Consider the following 15,909-nt stretch of genomic DNA (forward strand, 5'->3'; position numbering starts at 1 on the left):
ACTCGAGCTTAATTTAATATGAATATTAAAATTACAGTGACAAGTTTTTATCATGATGATGATAATTATAATAAATAAGAGCCTCTGTGCTTTCTCTGATGGAAGTCATTGCAAATTTTAGATGAACATCAAAGACATACTAAGAATGGAAAAGAAACAACACATGGAGATATTAATAAATCATTTGGATAAAAAAATGAATAGAAAGAGGAAGCGATACCGTTTTGACTGCAATGACGACTCAAATAAAAATCTTTAAATATGAGATTCCCCTTAAAACCTTTGTTCAAATATCATTTTCTCACAGTTCACAGTGGACGTGTGGAAGTAAAAATGTGGAAGTAGTGCAAGATCACTAAGGATGTCTAAAAACAATTAACAGTAAACGTCATACAAAATACAATAAATGGCATTTCGAGTAGCATAACCCACTCATGTCGCATGACATTTGGCAAGAAGGTTCCTTTCATACACTGTGGAGAAATTGTCACATTTCAATTTAAGCTGTCTAAGCCATCTTTACACATGTTCTGTATACCTGAACTTTTTTAAGATGTCACCAAATTGGAGGTGCTTGATAGAATGTAAACACATATATGATGGATAAAAATACAACCAACTTCAATGCCTAACACCGTCATACAATATACTCTACATTTAAGAAAATAAAACAAAACAGCTGCCACAAAGGTTTTACTATAATTACAGCATGCTATATGTCAAGACTGAGCAATTAATTTTCCCAAGGGGTCACACAGTTCTGCTCATGATTCATTTTATCTCTTTATAGCCTTATTGGGGTGGCCCTTCACAACAGTCCCAGTTTCTCACATGGGCCCTTGGGAAAGTTAATTACTCATGCTGGCTTAATTACTGTAAGCCAGCATGAAAAAAAGGCTATCTACTCTCAAGGTAGGTGTAGGGGAATTTAAATTTAAAAATGGCATGACATTAAAAAAAATTAAATCATTGCAGCAATCGTGTTTTTTTCCTTTGAAGATAGATAGACAAGATTTTCAAAGGTTAAACGTCATATGACTCATATTCTAAGTCTTTTGTACACTGCTACGTTTTTCTGATGTTGTGTTTGTGTAACATCTGATGTAGACTGGTTGTATTGTAAAATCTGAGATGTTCAGAATGTTTATAGTTTACTGTTTGTTCTCTGATTAAAGAGCTACAGGACAAGTGAATGAACCATAACAGACTGGTGGTAAAGTACACTCAGATCCTATAACTGGTCCTGCGCTCATGTTCGCTCCCCTTCTCTCCCAAGAAGGGTTCTTGACCTGCTGTCTTAACTCACTGGCCTGTTTGCCCTCAACGATGTCACTTTCTTGCTTGATTTCGGTATTCTACACTTCTATCACGCCTCCAAACCAGTTAGAGGCAATTTAGAGCCTCATTCAGGACCAATTCAGGAAGGGTGGGAGAGAAAGAGGAAAAGAAATCTAATGAAAGCTCGTTCATATAACACAACCTCATGTGATTGTTGAAAATGCTTCAAATTTTAATTTAGCCCTGCTCATAGCTGGTCTTTCAGTTAATCTCACAGGTGTTTGACATGCTTGTGGTTTGGGCTGTGCGCCAGTGATTTTCCACACTTGGGACACAATTTATGGATCTGTTTTGACGCACACAACTGCACCATCATGTTGAAACAGGAAATGGCCCATGCAGCACACACACACACACACACACACACACACACACACACAGAAAGACTCGAAATCACCTAAGGAAAAATTACAGATAGGGGTGTTCACATGCTTTCGAAACTGTGGTTAGAAAGAGAAAGACGGAAAGACGGGAGGGTAAAAAAAAGGGTGGCAAGAGGAGGACAGCACAGTCCAGACACCAAAAGCTAAAACAAAAACAAGAACAGAGAGAGCAAGCCAGTCCAGGTGATAGTTACCTGCCCATCAAGTCTGTAATTTATTCCTTGACGACAGGGCTGCGCTGGCGACTTTTCCTCAGGGACTGTCTCCCACGGCAACCTAATGGAGCCATGGGACCACACCCCCTCTTTGATCATTGATGCCCTGGTCCTTGTAAATTGAGGTTTTGTTTGCAAGCTTGGAAAACCCCCATTTCTAAGTGTGTGCCACCTAAACAGGTAAAGATTGGTGACTCAGGCTTAGGTAACAGGAGCTGTTCAACCGCACTGACTGTGTTGTTTCTAAAATTAGCCACGGTGAAAATACAAAAAGGCTTTGAACTACTAAAAGACACATTCAGTATTTAAAAGGAAAGGGTAATCTTCCTCAAATGTCCTTATTTACAAGAAGAGTGGGTTGGAAAAATGAAATAAATATTAAATGATAAACCATACAATGAAAAGCAATATGCATATAACCTGCCTAAAGAGAATATGTAGCTTTTGTAATCATCATCAAAACAGCAGTGAAATCAAAACTGCACCTAACATTTTATTTAAGTAAATTGTCCTGTCAAGAGTAATCAGATAAGATAATCATGATGACTTGCTATTTTGAAGCTGGCACCAAAGTATTTAAGTGCTTTGTTGCTATTGTGCAGAGGAGGGAGAGTGGATATATTGGACAAACAGTACAAGAATGTTGAAGATGGAGTTTCCAGTCCAGAGGAAAAGAGGAAGACCTCAGAGGAGGCCATCCAGAGGGTTGGTGTGACAGAAGAGGAGGCAAGGGATAGGGTGAGATGGAAGTAGGCGATCCACTGTGGTGACCTCTAAGGGATCAGCCAAAAGAAGAAGATATACGAGGTCTATGTTAAAGTTTTGAGCTAGGGTTTGGTTTTGACAAGAAATCACTGTGGTTCTTTTAATGTGCAGTCTTGTTAATGCAAGGGAATGTGCTGAAGTTGGATGTGACAGTGGTGCACTGTTATTGGCACTATATGTGCTGATGTGGGGTGGCTGCAGGTGAGGTACTAACTGGAAGGTTGGTGGTTTGATCCCAGGCTCCTCCAGTCTGCATCCTTGGGCAAGATACTAACCCCATGTTGCATCCATCGGAGTGTGAATGTGTATGAATGTTAGATATTAAGCACTTCACAACCTAGAAAACGTGCTGCTGTGATTGGGTGAATGAATTAGTTGCATAAAGCGCTTTGAGTGCTCAGATAGAGTAAAAAAGTGCTATATAAGAATCATTTAGTTACATATTTTGATTATTTCATCCAAACAACAGTGAAATGAAAACTATTCTTTGGACCAGTCTGTACCATTTGTTATCAAATAATCATGTTAAGGAGCAAACTGCAAAAATTGTCTGTTTAACCAAGTCTTACAATCTTATATCCAACCAAAAAGTCTTTTTGATTTTGTTTTGAGAGTGATATAATAACAAAGAGTCCAATGAATACAATTTTTAATCTTGCTTTGAGAATATATGACTTTTATTTTATATTTAGTTTAAAAATCTTATGAGGCTACTTTATATCACCAAGACACCGTCTGAGATCACATTGTATTTTAAAACCATTTTTACCTGTGAAATCTTGTTTCAAGACCTCTCAGTAACAATTTGCACACTTAGACTTCTGTTTAGCACACGGGTGAGAAAGTAGCACAGTGGTTAGCACTACTCCTTCACAGCACAAAGGTCCTCAGTTAAACTCCACCATCTGGTGTGGCTCTCGTCCACAGTCCAAAGGCATGTAATTACTGGAGTTAAGTTAACTGGTGATTCCAAATTGTCTGTGGTTGATAGACTGGTGACCCAAAGAAGCTGACTGTTTTAAGATCTTTTCTCTCAGAGAGAGAAAAAAACCAATGCTAAATGAAGCATGACTTTATTTGACTTAAAAAAGATTTCTTGAAACACTCATTCCAAGTAACTTATTAAGATTTTTCCCACTTTCCCCCCAAGTCTAGATATTTTTTTTTTATATCAAGAAATTTCAAGAAATTTGGCAGATTATTTCACTTGATTATAGTCTGTGTCTTCTCAAATTAAATACTTTTCCCCTTATATTTAACTACCCAATTCTTGCAATGCATGTTAAAGAGAGTTTGAGAGCTTTCTACTTCTTCTCTGTTGCAGGTATATGCGCTTCTCTGTTTTTTTTTTATGGATTTACTTGCCTATATATTCCACATTTCTTTATTCAGTTCATGAGGTTTTATATAAGTAAAACTGTATACGTGCAAACAAGGTCTGCTTTGATCTCTTTTAATCAAGGAAGGGAATGATGATGCTTGAGCAAACAAAGAAAAAAGAAAAGGACTTGTTATTTCTTCATAATATTGGACACTGAAAATAGCTTTAGCAGAACAGCTCTGTCAATGCTCTGCAGTCCACCCAAATTGTTAGTGTGTCCGAGGGTGGAAATAATCTGTTTAGCAACTTTCCTGGGAAGTTGCAGAGTTAGACCTACCACAGAGGCAAGAGAGTGAATAAGCATATTTCCAAAAGTATTGAAACATTTATTTAAGTCCAGTGTGGACTGCACATAAAATGTAGATACATGATAACTGTGTGGCTCTGAAACAGGGTTGCTTAAATAATTAATCATTTGTGTGACATCATTGTGATTGCATCCATAATTCGACTGACAAGAAAACCACAAGAAAAAAATCACATGCAGTATTTCAAAGACGTTTTCAATACTGCCCACACAGTGTGTTGGAAATGCTGTTTCTGAGAAGCGCAGTGCAGAAAGCACATAACCACTGGACACAGCGCAGTCACATGAGCACTTCATATTAAACTTTAAGGTGAAATATTTGTTCACCTGACAGCGGTAGCAGTTTCACCTTCAGTCCAGTTTAAACTGTGAACAATCTCAGTCAGATATTTAGCAACAGTGTCTGAGTATGTGTGCGTGTGCATGATTGTGTGTCAGTGTGAAGAGAAGGTCTGGCATCCCCCTTTCCCCTCCAGGGGCTAAAACCAAGCTGTCACCTCATTCATCCCTCAGTGACAACCGAGAAAGAGGGGAGGAGTGAAGAGAGTGGATTTTTTTTAAAATTCACTTGTAAAAAAAAAATTGACTGTGGCACAAGAGGAAGAAAGGAAGGAGTGAAAATGGAAATGGAGATAGGTGAGGCAGAGAAATAAAGTAAGAAATATGGGGGCAGGGGGGATTGAATAGCTAAAAAAAGAGAGGAGATATTTGAGCTTGATGATGGGAAGAGACACAATATTGCAAAAATGGAGATGAGAGAACGGGGAGAAGGAGGCAGGCAGAAAGAATGGAAGTGCAGAGAAGAGTTGAGCAACAAACAAAGATAAAAAAGAGGGAAAAAAAGGTGAAATCAGAGGAAATAGCAGAGATTGTGAAAGCAAGATGACGAGATGGGAGTTATTGACAGAAAAGGGATGTGAACATGTGGATTTGTTTGCTGCTGACAGAACAAGACAGTGGTGGTCATGTGATTAAACAGGGCCGTGAAAATGAGGAAAAACTTCTATGTATTTCTCCATTCTATGAATATCCTCATCTGTCGACAGATGTCTTTGTTCCACTGAAGATTAAGATCCAAACCATGTGCTAGCACTCTATAAAGGACTATAAGAGTGCTGTGAGATGTTTAACATAGAAAGCAGAAGTAGGAAAAATGTGCTCAATCAAACCAAGATCAAGGAAAATGTATCACTGTGATCACAGCAGGCAAACAAGGATTGTATCTGCCCACAATTTGCAAGTGGAAAGGCTGATTATCGTGGAAATTCAGATTGTGATTAAATTCATGTTTAGTACTCTAGATAATATAATTAAACTTACTGACTTACTGTCCCATGATCTTTTATGTCCCTATCCCAAATCCAGGAAATACCAAAGGAAAGAAGACAAAACTTGTAAAAACGAGAAAAATTTCTCCTTGCTGATTTGTGCTTATTTTGCGATTTTTGAGCTAATCTGCCTTCTTGAAAAGCATGAGGTAACGCGCTTCAGAACTGACCTGCAAAAAAAAATCTCCAAGAAGCAAAGTTTGTACAAAAATCAAACAAACAAGCAAACTGGAATGTCAAACATGTTGACAGACAGGCAGAGTGGCAACACCTCCTACTGTCCTCTCTGCCCAGAAGGGAGAATTTACACGCACATCTTGGGGGTCCTCCTCCCCTCCATATTGCTGCCGTGCCTCTGGCAAGCTGTAAAGCAGCAGGTTTGTGAGTTTTTGGGGTGTGGATGATCCAAACTATTGACCACTGCATTGCAATCACTACCATAGCTGAATCAGCAAGATGGCCTCTCCCTGGGAGCAACATATGTTTTACTGTCTGTCTGTCTCAGTCGTCTTCCTACACACACACACACATGCACGCACGCACACACCACACACACACATACACCGTGTCCCCTGCTAACACCTCCTCGGGTCAAACAAATCCCTTTCAAATCTGGGCCTGCAGCCGCCACGCAGGGGGTAAGGCGGGGTGACTCTCAGTTAGTGAAGCTCAGTTTGCGTGCGTTTGTGTGGGTCTGGGTGTGTTCACATGACTTACTATGTGTGTATGAATTCCTGGATGTTCACGTAAACCATATCATAAGAGTCATAAGATTCTCAAAGAATTTTTTGAACCTTTCATTTTCATTTCCTCATATGTAAATGCAATAGGAGGAACTTGTTTGTTTTGAAATTAAAGTAAAATTAAAGGGCAAATTATTATTTCTGCAATTTGAATATCATTGTTTTTTATTCATCCTTCTTCACAAATACAAGACGTCACATGTGTTAACAGCCGGTCAAGTCAACATAACTAAAGCTGTCTCATTGAGATGCATTCAAAATAACAGTTGGCTTCGTCCACACATCGTGAAGATAAAAATGAGGTGTCTATTTAATACATGAACTAAAATTCAATCCTAATTTAAGTAGTTTAAAGTAAGCGCTTCCTGTCAAGATTAATTTAACTGAAAGGAAAACTTGTTAAAAGGAAAGCGTGACATTCCCCACAACGCTCATGGAGTGTGTGTGTGAGCTTACCTCAGATAATCATCAGGAGAGAATGGGGAAATGGCCTGCAGGGTGAAGCGACATATCCCACATGCTTCTGCCACCAAAAAAGACTCAGTAATACTTTCCATTCTGTGTGTGTGTGTGTGTGTGTGTGTGTGTGTGTGTGTGTGTGTATGCCTCTGCAGCTGTGTGTTCATGCACACTTGCATAGACTCAAGTGCACAGGAGCTCTGGCTTTGGCTATTTTGACTGTTTTTTTTATTAGTTAAAGCAATTTACTAAAAAGTATTATGCATCTGCTATAGGAAGGAAAGATCTAGTGACTTGAATACAATGACAAATGACCTCAGACTTCAGTGGATTAGACTGAATTTACCAAAATAAATAAAGCTGGGAAACTCCCGTCCAGGTTTTCATTGCCTTGTTGTCTTAGAGCTGCCATTTTCATTGCTATAAGAGAATTGGTGTTGAGGATTTTGGGTGGAGTTTGCTACATCTGTAGATTCGGTTGTTTGACTAAATCGACAGAATGGGGCTGCCACTGGGGGATTTTTTGGGGCTGGGTGGAGGATTTGGGTTGCGGTTTGGTTTTTCTGCAAGCTCTCTATCAAAACTTGGAGAAGTTTAACAAAGATTACATGAAAAGATATGGGAGGTAGGATAAGAGGCCTTTTTGTGGTATCTTAGGTAGATTCTTTACTACATGGCTGCATTACTGGACACTTCTGGATCTTATACACTTGTGTGTCTTTTCTCCAAGTTATCAATACTGTAAAAAAAAAGAAACAAAGAAACAAACATCAGAACATATATGGGGATCTGTTTGTCCAAGGTTTTCCTGTTACCTTCTTTAACAGTAACAGGGAGAGTCATCTTTGTTTTGGCGAGTCCCGCTCTCCTTGTTTATAATCCTCTAAGGCCAATTCACTGTCTCAGACATGGGAATTAGACCAGTAGATTAAACTAAAAAGAATTAGCCTGTTGAGTTTTCTCAGCAAACACAACAGCCCCTAAACTCCCCCAACATATAAGCTGCTCACAGGCTCTTTAGGTCTGAGACACACACTAAAAGACATGAATATATACACACAACCAATTAGAGCCACAAACATACACATAATGAGCCTCACTCACAGACACCCAGCCTTCTGTGTTTGCATGTATGTATGTAAACATGTTATGTGAACAGTCATGTGAAAAAGAGTTTTTCACAGGACTCTGGCAGTCCAGAGAACAGAATCTTTCCCTTGGCAACCCTTGCGAACAATCGATATTTAGTCAGTCTTTTTCTAATTGTAGAGGCGTGAACTTAGGTTAGCAAGCTAACCAACGGCTGTAGAGTCTGTGATGTAGCTCTTGGGATTATTGCAATGATGATCTGACTCTTGGATGCTGCAACATCTACTCCTTAAAAGACTGAAGATCGCATTGTGCTTAAAAACACCTTGAATGCCCCAGACCCATAAACTGCCAAAACCTGTGGTTTTATAGAGGTGGTCACAGTTGCTGATGATCAGTTAATAAAGTATATTTAATTAGCAACACCTGGCTACTAGGTACCCTCTTATTTTTCTCACATTTTTCCTCAACCTAACGGTAAAGACGTATGGATAAAATTTACGTGTACCAACGCTAATGTGACAAAGCTTTGTATCAGTAGGATTTTTCATTTATCTTGAATGTGACTTTTTTTGTTCTTCCAGTGTCAACACAACACCGATTGACAACAGCAAAGCAAACAACGATAGGCAACACTGCTGCTTGGTGTGTTAACATCCCCTGAACAACTGCATTCTTGAGTAATCGGAGCTCTGTTAGCAAGTGCTAATTGACTTGGCAAATGTTAGTTCACTGTCATTTAGTTGACACTTAATTTCCTCAGTTACATTAGTTACCAGAAACACTCCACACTCTTATCCACTTGATTAAAAATGTTCATCATTTCGTCACACTTTAATTGTCTGTCAGTTCTCCGGTGACTTTTGTTGGAAAGCATATATGTACTTGTTACAAAGAGACAACTGATATAACTCGAGAGGAATTTTATCTTAGGAATGTGTTTAATTTTTTTTTAATCTCTATTAATTGCTATTACGCCCACATTTAACTGCATGCTTTTAGAGACTCTTTCTGTTTTAAGGTTTCCATAGTTCTGCAGAAAGTTTCAGAACATCAAGAATGATAAGATCTCTTTTTATTATTAAATACCAACCGTTTCAAGGAAATCAAGAAAAGGAAACTCCACAGCTTATGCAGAACAATAACAGCGTGTAATTAGAAAATTAAACTTGGAGTGATTCTAGTGAATTTTGCTTAAAAATAATGTGTCTACTAGTTCCATGCAGATACAACTAAAACTGATTACATTGTGCTTTACATCAATCAGGTTTGGACAACAAGCATAACACAGGGTTCTACTGCTGAACTGTTACCTCTCATTTGCCAGTATCTTTATGTTAGGACACATCATTTGTCACCTGTACTTTTAAGTGCAACTTTAAAAAAATCCACTTGAACATTCAGGCAGTGATGTTCCTTCTCTGACATCGGATTGATCCTGAGGGGCTCTTTTGCTCCCCAAATTGCATTGCAAGTTTTTATTTATTAAATTCTTTTAAATAAGGGATAAACTGAAACCTCTGTTGAATTAGTGACTCTAACTCAGGTGACTTTTAGCTTGTATCACTAGACAGTTCAGAGAATGCTAGTACTGGCTCATTCCCTGGCTTTGTTCTTTAGCTTGTTGATGCTAATGCTAGTGGTTTTGGGACATTGGCTACATAAACAAACAATGGAGGGAAGCTGATTGCATTTACCTATGTATGGTTGACTTTGTGTGTGTGTGTGTTTGAGCTGTAAAACTAAAGTTCTCTTTAGTTAATTCTCATAAGCATACACATTCAAACCTCAGTCTAAGCAACAAAAAGAACCGATGGTCATTAGTATAAGGTACTCTTTTGGCAAAGCTAGGATAGTTGAGTAAAGCTTTGATCCAGAATTTCTGCACATCTGAATTCTATAAAGCAAGTTATTTTCATAAATAAGATTGATTTAACTGTTATGGAAATGATCCCACTTAATATTCCTTCCTGTTACAGTGGTGTCTATTTTTTTTTACGTTTGGCTAGGGATTTAGTTTTTGTTTAATAATTACTGTTTGTTTTGAAACTACAGTTAATAACAGTGGGCTATAATGCAAATGAATAGTTTTCTCTGAGAAGAAAAGTTTGCATATTGTGTACCATTTGGTTATTATCTGATAAAAAAAACAATTGCGTTCTGAAAAGACTACATTAACCTCTATCAATTCAAATCTTGTGAAACCCGATTTCAGCTTCCAATGCAAATCAGTTTTAGAACTTGCTGTTACATCAACCATACAGTCTTACTTTCTCTGTCAATAATGTGTGAAGTGACAGTGAAGAGGCCAAGGGTCAAAGTCACAAGGCCTCGACAGTACAACCTCACAAAAGATATTCACAGCTTTTTTTCACAATGATGGGCGAGCTCTTAATGATGATGGACATTGCTGTCGTGGAGAGTCACAGCATTGTTCCGCTGACATTCCTGCCAGTCATTTGGGGCTGCGTTTGCCTGCCCACCTCTTTCCATAACAAAGACCTGGGTCACCTGACGCCCCAACTTCACCCATTTCACTCAGCAGCCTCCCAGCTAAAGTAAACACACTGTTAATTCAGGATAATTCACCATAACCTATAGCCCCGGTCATATAAATTCCTCACCTCTGTACCTCCTCTCTTTATCTTTATCTCCTTTCCTTCTCTAGAATGTGGATATTATGTAGCTTTCAAAGAAAATCCAATAATCTCCAACGTCACAAATTAGCAACATTAGAGAGTTAACAGTTTTCTAACTTGCATAATTACATTTCTGATAATACTGTGTCTTTACTGTTTTGGGGTTTTCACATTAGTTGATGAATTCACTCAACTTTTATTTGAAGCCATGCATTTTCACATCACTTTGTTACACTGTGGAAAATTGTAATTGGAGTTGATCACCACCAGGTAAAGGTAAACTGACATAACATGGCTTTTTTCCATAATCAATAGGCAACTATTGGAAGGGTTGCCATGAAATTGTGGGCATTCAAATATCCAACATGAATTATCCTGTTACATTTTTTAAAGCCTAATCATCCGATCAAATTTGTTTATGAATGTTCTACACCTGCTTCTTTAATAATACTTTAATACTTAAATAATACTCATTAGGCTCAGTGTAAGGTGTGTATAAGGAAATAATTCCTCATTAACTTGGCGTGCATCATATTAGCATAACATAAGTAGCTAGCACAGTCGTGAATATAGTATTCGAATCAAGTATTAGCAACCTCAAAGTTTTTACGCTTCAATTACACCTCGTGTGTCTGTTAGTCCGCTAGGGTCTGCTCAGGTCCTAAATAAAGTTTTTTCTGAACTTGTCCATAGAGAATTGAGGTTACAACACCAACTACACATGTGGCCCAAGCAGGTATAAGAAATATAACAGGTATTACTCTTCCTGTTGGGAAGCACTGTTGGGTGTAACATGTAATCACGTTACATTTTTCAGTAATTACCAATTTCAGTTACAATAATATTGTGACTTGAATTAGGTTCTTCAGTTATTTACTCACTGGGCAGATAGAGAGATAGAGAGGAGTGTGTAGGAGAATATAAATGGTGGAAATATAAACATTCCTTTTATTTTAATTGCATAAAAGGACAAGAGAGTGATGGTAACGTTTAAACTGCGTCCAGGACAGAAACAATTGCATTACACAGAAAATTCGGCTCTTTGCAAAACAACAAGCTAACACAAAGCTAGCCAATAATAACTAGTTGGCTGTTCTAGCTTATTGTGTTGTTACTTATTGTTTGTTGTCCTGTTTTATTGTTTGTTTTAATTGTCGCATGTTTTTACTGACTGTGAAGCACTATGGTCAACACTGTTGTTATAATATCTGCTATATAAATAAATTTTGATTTGATTTGATTTGATTTGAATAATGCAGACTCAGTACAAGGGATGGGAATCGAGAATCGGTTCTTGTCGAATACTAAGGGTAAATACTAAGAGAGAAATTATATGTGTGTCCTCATTGGGATAAGGATTTGTGTTGTTGTGTGGGACTGTAGACTATATTATTAACTGGTAATTATGAGGCAATACGTTTCAGGTCAGTTTATGGAGTAACAAGAAAATAATATACTGAGTAGTGTGATGAATTGTCTCTGGGGAGTAATTAAGTAACAAGTAATGTGCAATAACCTTTTTTGAGTACCAAATTCAACACTGGGAATTTGCCTTATCCTTATCTCTATCGATGCACTGAGCTATGGGTAAGTTCAACATTACATAGGCACTCTTTTAAAAGCCACCTCTAAGACCTGTACCTAATTGGGAACTGGTTGCTCACATTACCACTTAAAACAACAAAAACAAAAAAGCATGCAACATTGTCCTCAAATTTGCCAGTCCCAAAAAAAAACCTGGAACCACTTATAACACAAGGATCGGGAGTTCCACTATGTTGATAAAACATGAAAGAAGTAGCAGCTTCTGCTATGTACAATAAATAGTTTGACTCTCAGTACAGCTGAACTGCTGGTTCTCAAAAAGCATTTGGCACCAGCCCCATCTTGAAAGACAAGAAAGGTATTTTGGATTTTTCATATCTTTATTAAACATTGTAGGTTTTTGTGTTGTGAATTTGGTTTAATTTGAATTTGATTTCCAAAAAAAAAAAGGAAAACATTTCTAAAAGGATTTTGCAACAAACATGTATGAAAGTACAGCACCAGACAGTACTCATTACTGCATGCTGTTAAACACTGTAGCTAGTAGGCACGAAATACCAAATGAAAGTCTTAGGTGAGCAGTGGAAGTTGAAATACAAAGCAGCCACAAATATGATAACAACACAACCATGAAAGAAAACAAAAGCAAAAAAGCTTTGTATTCCTTAAAAGGCTTAAAGACAACTGTTTACTGTCCTGCATCTTATTTAATGGGTTACTAGTTTGAGATCTCCAGTGACTTTCCACTGGACTCTGATTCATGCTCTGCCTCATAAAAGTGGCTCCAGCAGTGTTTGTCGTCTACCTATTAGCTTCAGCAATAGGGTAAAAAGATCCAATGAAAAACAAATGGAACGATCCATAAAAAAGCAGAGGAAACACACACAGAAAGCCTCTTGTTTTGATGCCCGTTCAGGTGTAAAATGTGGAGAAAAGCATTTGTAAAAGGAAAATCCAATTGCCTGCAAGGAAATGTGGCAAGTTTGTATTTCACAAGTTTCATATTCTCCTTGTCTGTTCACAGACAATCGAATCGCAGTGAAATAATCAGCAGAAAATGCTGAACGTTACAGCAATTAATGACAAAGTCGTAGGTCAGAGAAGGTACTTTTTAAAGTTTCCTCTTCCAAGCGGTTTCCAATTTACATTTTTTGTGCAATACCTTTATTTCCCTTAAAGATAAATATTTATTTATTTCCCTTCAGCTACATTTTCTCTTTTCTTTTCTGCAGAATCTCTTTCAAGTTTTGCTTCCATGACCTCACTTAAACCCCGACTTTTTGTTTGTTTTGGAATTTGATACTAAAATAGAAATTTGAGATAGGTTTTAATGTGACAGTTTAAAAGTGCAGGGAAAATATGGATATATGTTGGCTGTTTTTCTGTAAGAGGAGATGCACTTCATTCCCTTTACTTTTCTCCTCCTCATGCCACAGTGAACGGATCATTCATCCTCTTATCAGGTGAATCCTCCCCCCCCCCCCCCCCCCCCCACACACACACACCTACCTTCGACCCCCATTTACCTCTCTCTTTCTCGAGGCCTTTGTCCCGTCCGACAATGGGGCGATCAGGGGTGAGGGGTGTATAGAGTGGTGAAGGGGTGGTAAAAGAAAAAAAAGAAAGGTGGTGTTGATCCCTCGTTCTTTATGGAGAGGTGGTTCAGATAAATAGGGGCCTTTTTCCCCTCTTTGCTTTGTCGAAGGTTCGGAAGCACAAAGAAGGGGTTTGTGCATGTGCATGTGCGTGTGAGAAAGACCCTGGACCCAGCCCCCAGCTCAGCTATTTCAGGTCACCTACCACATAAGGGAAAATGGCCTAAAATCTCAACTCTCACCAAAACACTGATTTTAAATGTAAAAGTTGAAACTGTCCAGGCGGAAAAAATTGAGGTGAAAGTTTGGAAACTGCTCAAGCACTCACATTAAATAATTAATTAATGAATCATGTATTTGAAATAAATATTTTCATGATCATTTCAATAATATATATATAATAAATTCATATGTATTTACCTTTATTTGTTATTTTAATTGTCAAGAGTTGTTCATTAAGTTTATATTTGATAAAAGGGAATGATATGTGAATTTGAGTTACATATTTCCCTTGTCCCTGCATATTCATTCATACAAACAGTGTCAATGCACCCATCTGGTGATCTACTGGTGGTTTGCTGGTTTATGTCCGGCAATATTTTCACAGACTGGCCTTTAAGGTGTTGCGGATAAATACAACAAAATAAAACCAGTACCGGTACCCCAAAAAAAGAAGATTTATTCATAAGACATGGGAAGACACCCAGGGAAACCGAGTTAATGATAAAAACGATATAAAATAACATTTTTGTACTTTACTTTTTTACTTTAAGTAAACTGGGTTACTTTTGTACTTAGGATTGGTTAAGAACAGTGTATTTTATAGTCTTATACTATTGCTAGATTTTACCTTCCTTGATAGAGAACATGAGCTATAAAGGGAAAAAAATACTTCTCTCATGGTTGTGTCACCAGCATTTCATTTAACATTGTGTTTGGCACCAATCATCTCCATCAATCACTATGCAACTAATTCAAGAATGAAACTCATTTACAGGTTTTGAACTTTTCAACAACTACATGCAGTCAGTGTAGTCTCCAGCTTGACATATTTCTTTGTGTCCTTAATTGAATGATTGGATTTAAAAATGTTGTTGTTATTCTCATTTTCTTGTCATTTAGTAATAATTAAAGAAATCTGTGAAAAACTGTTTAAAAAAGAGTTTTTATAATGCTTTGTACGCAGAGCTAGACTGTGAAGCGTTCTGATTTGTCAGGTTTTAATATATTATGAAAAAAGTCAAAATACAGTGAATCTAACATTTTTCTAGAACTATAACACTCACACTTGTCCTGCCATTTAGCCTGAGGTTAGCTTTGCGGTGACCCAGGGAGGCCTGGAGCTGTCAGCACCCCTGGGAGGAAGCCTGACTTCTGGGAGAGAGAGAGAGAGTCACCTGTGTCCCCCCCTTCCCTCCTCTATATTCTCCCCTGGAGGAGATCAGAGAGCTGAGAGTGGAAGGTGAGGACAGAGGGCTGCTTTTCTCCCACACTACACTCAAAAATCCCCAAACCAATTTTATGACTGAAAACTCTTGAAACACAAAAGCAAAAAATGATTTAATGTTTATTTATGTCATTTTTTTACCAGCATAGACTCAAAATAAGGGGACAGTTAGAGGAAGCTTCATCTCTTGTAGATTACTGAGATCACAAGAAGCAAACACCAAAGAAGTCAAAGGTCACAAACACAACAAATCAGCCATGAAGTCCCATGAGTATTTAAGACATTCTGAAAAACCCTTCTGTGGCAGAAGGTACAACACATATGCTGTGTTTTACATTATGATTACATAAATATCAGGTGAATATGATAAAAAAAAAGGTTATGTGAATACTGCATGCAAAGAAAAATGAAATGAATAAATCAGTCAGCCTTATAGATCAATGGTCTGTGGCAAGGGTCAGAGAGAAAGAGCGATGGTATGCAGGTATGTGTGTATGTGAGTGAGTGTGTCTGAGCACTGAAAGGGAAAGGCTCCATTAAAGCTCACCTGTTCTAACCCCTGCAGGTATGTTACCTTCCTTTCATTCATTCATCCATTCTTTCATTCTCCGGCTTCCCCCCACTCCCTCCATCAGCGGCCCGAGGCGGCGCTTTGAACTCACAACTGCACCTCTG

This window comes from Diplotaxodon limnothrissa, linkage group LG11, assembly GCF_057381915.1.
Source record: "Diplotaxodon limnothrissa isolate DT_005_m linkage group LG11, D_limnothrissa_male_GT1.1, whole genome shotgun sequence".
Taxonomy (NCBI): Eukaryota; Metazoa; Chordata; class Actinopteri; order Cichliformes; family Cichlidae; genus Diplotaxodon; species Diplotaxodon limnothrissa.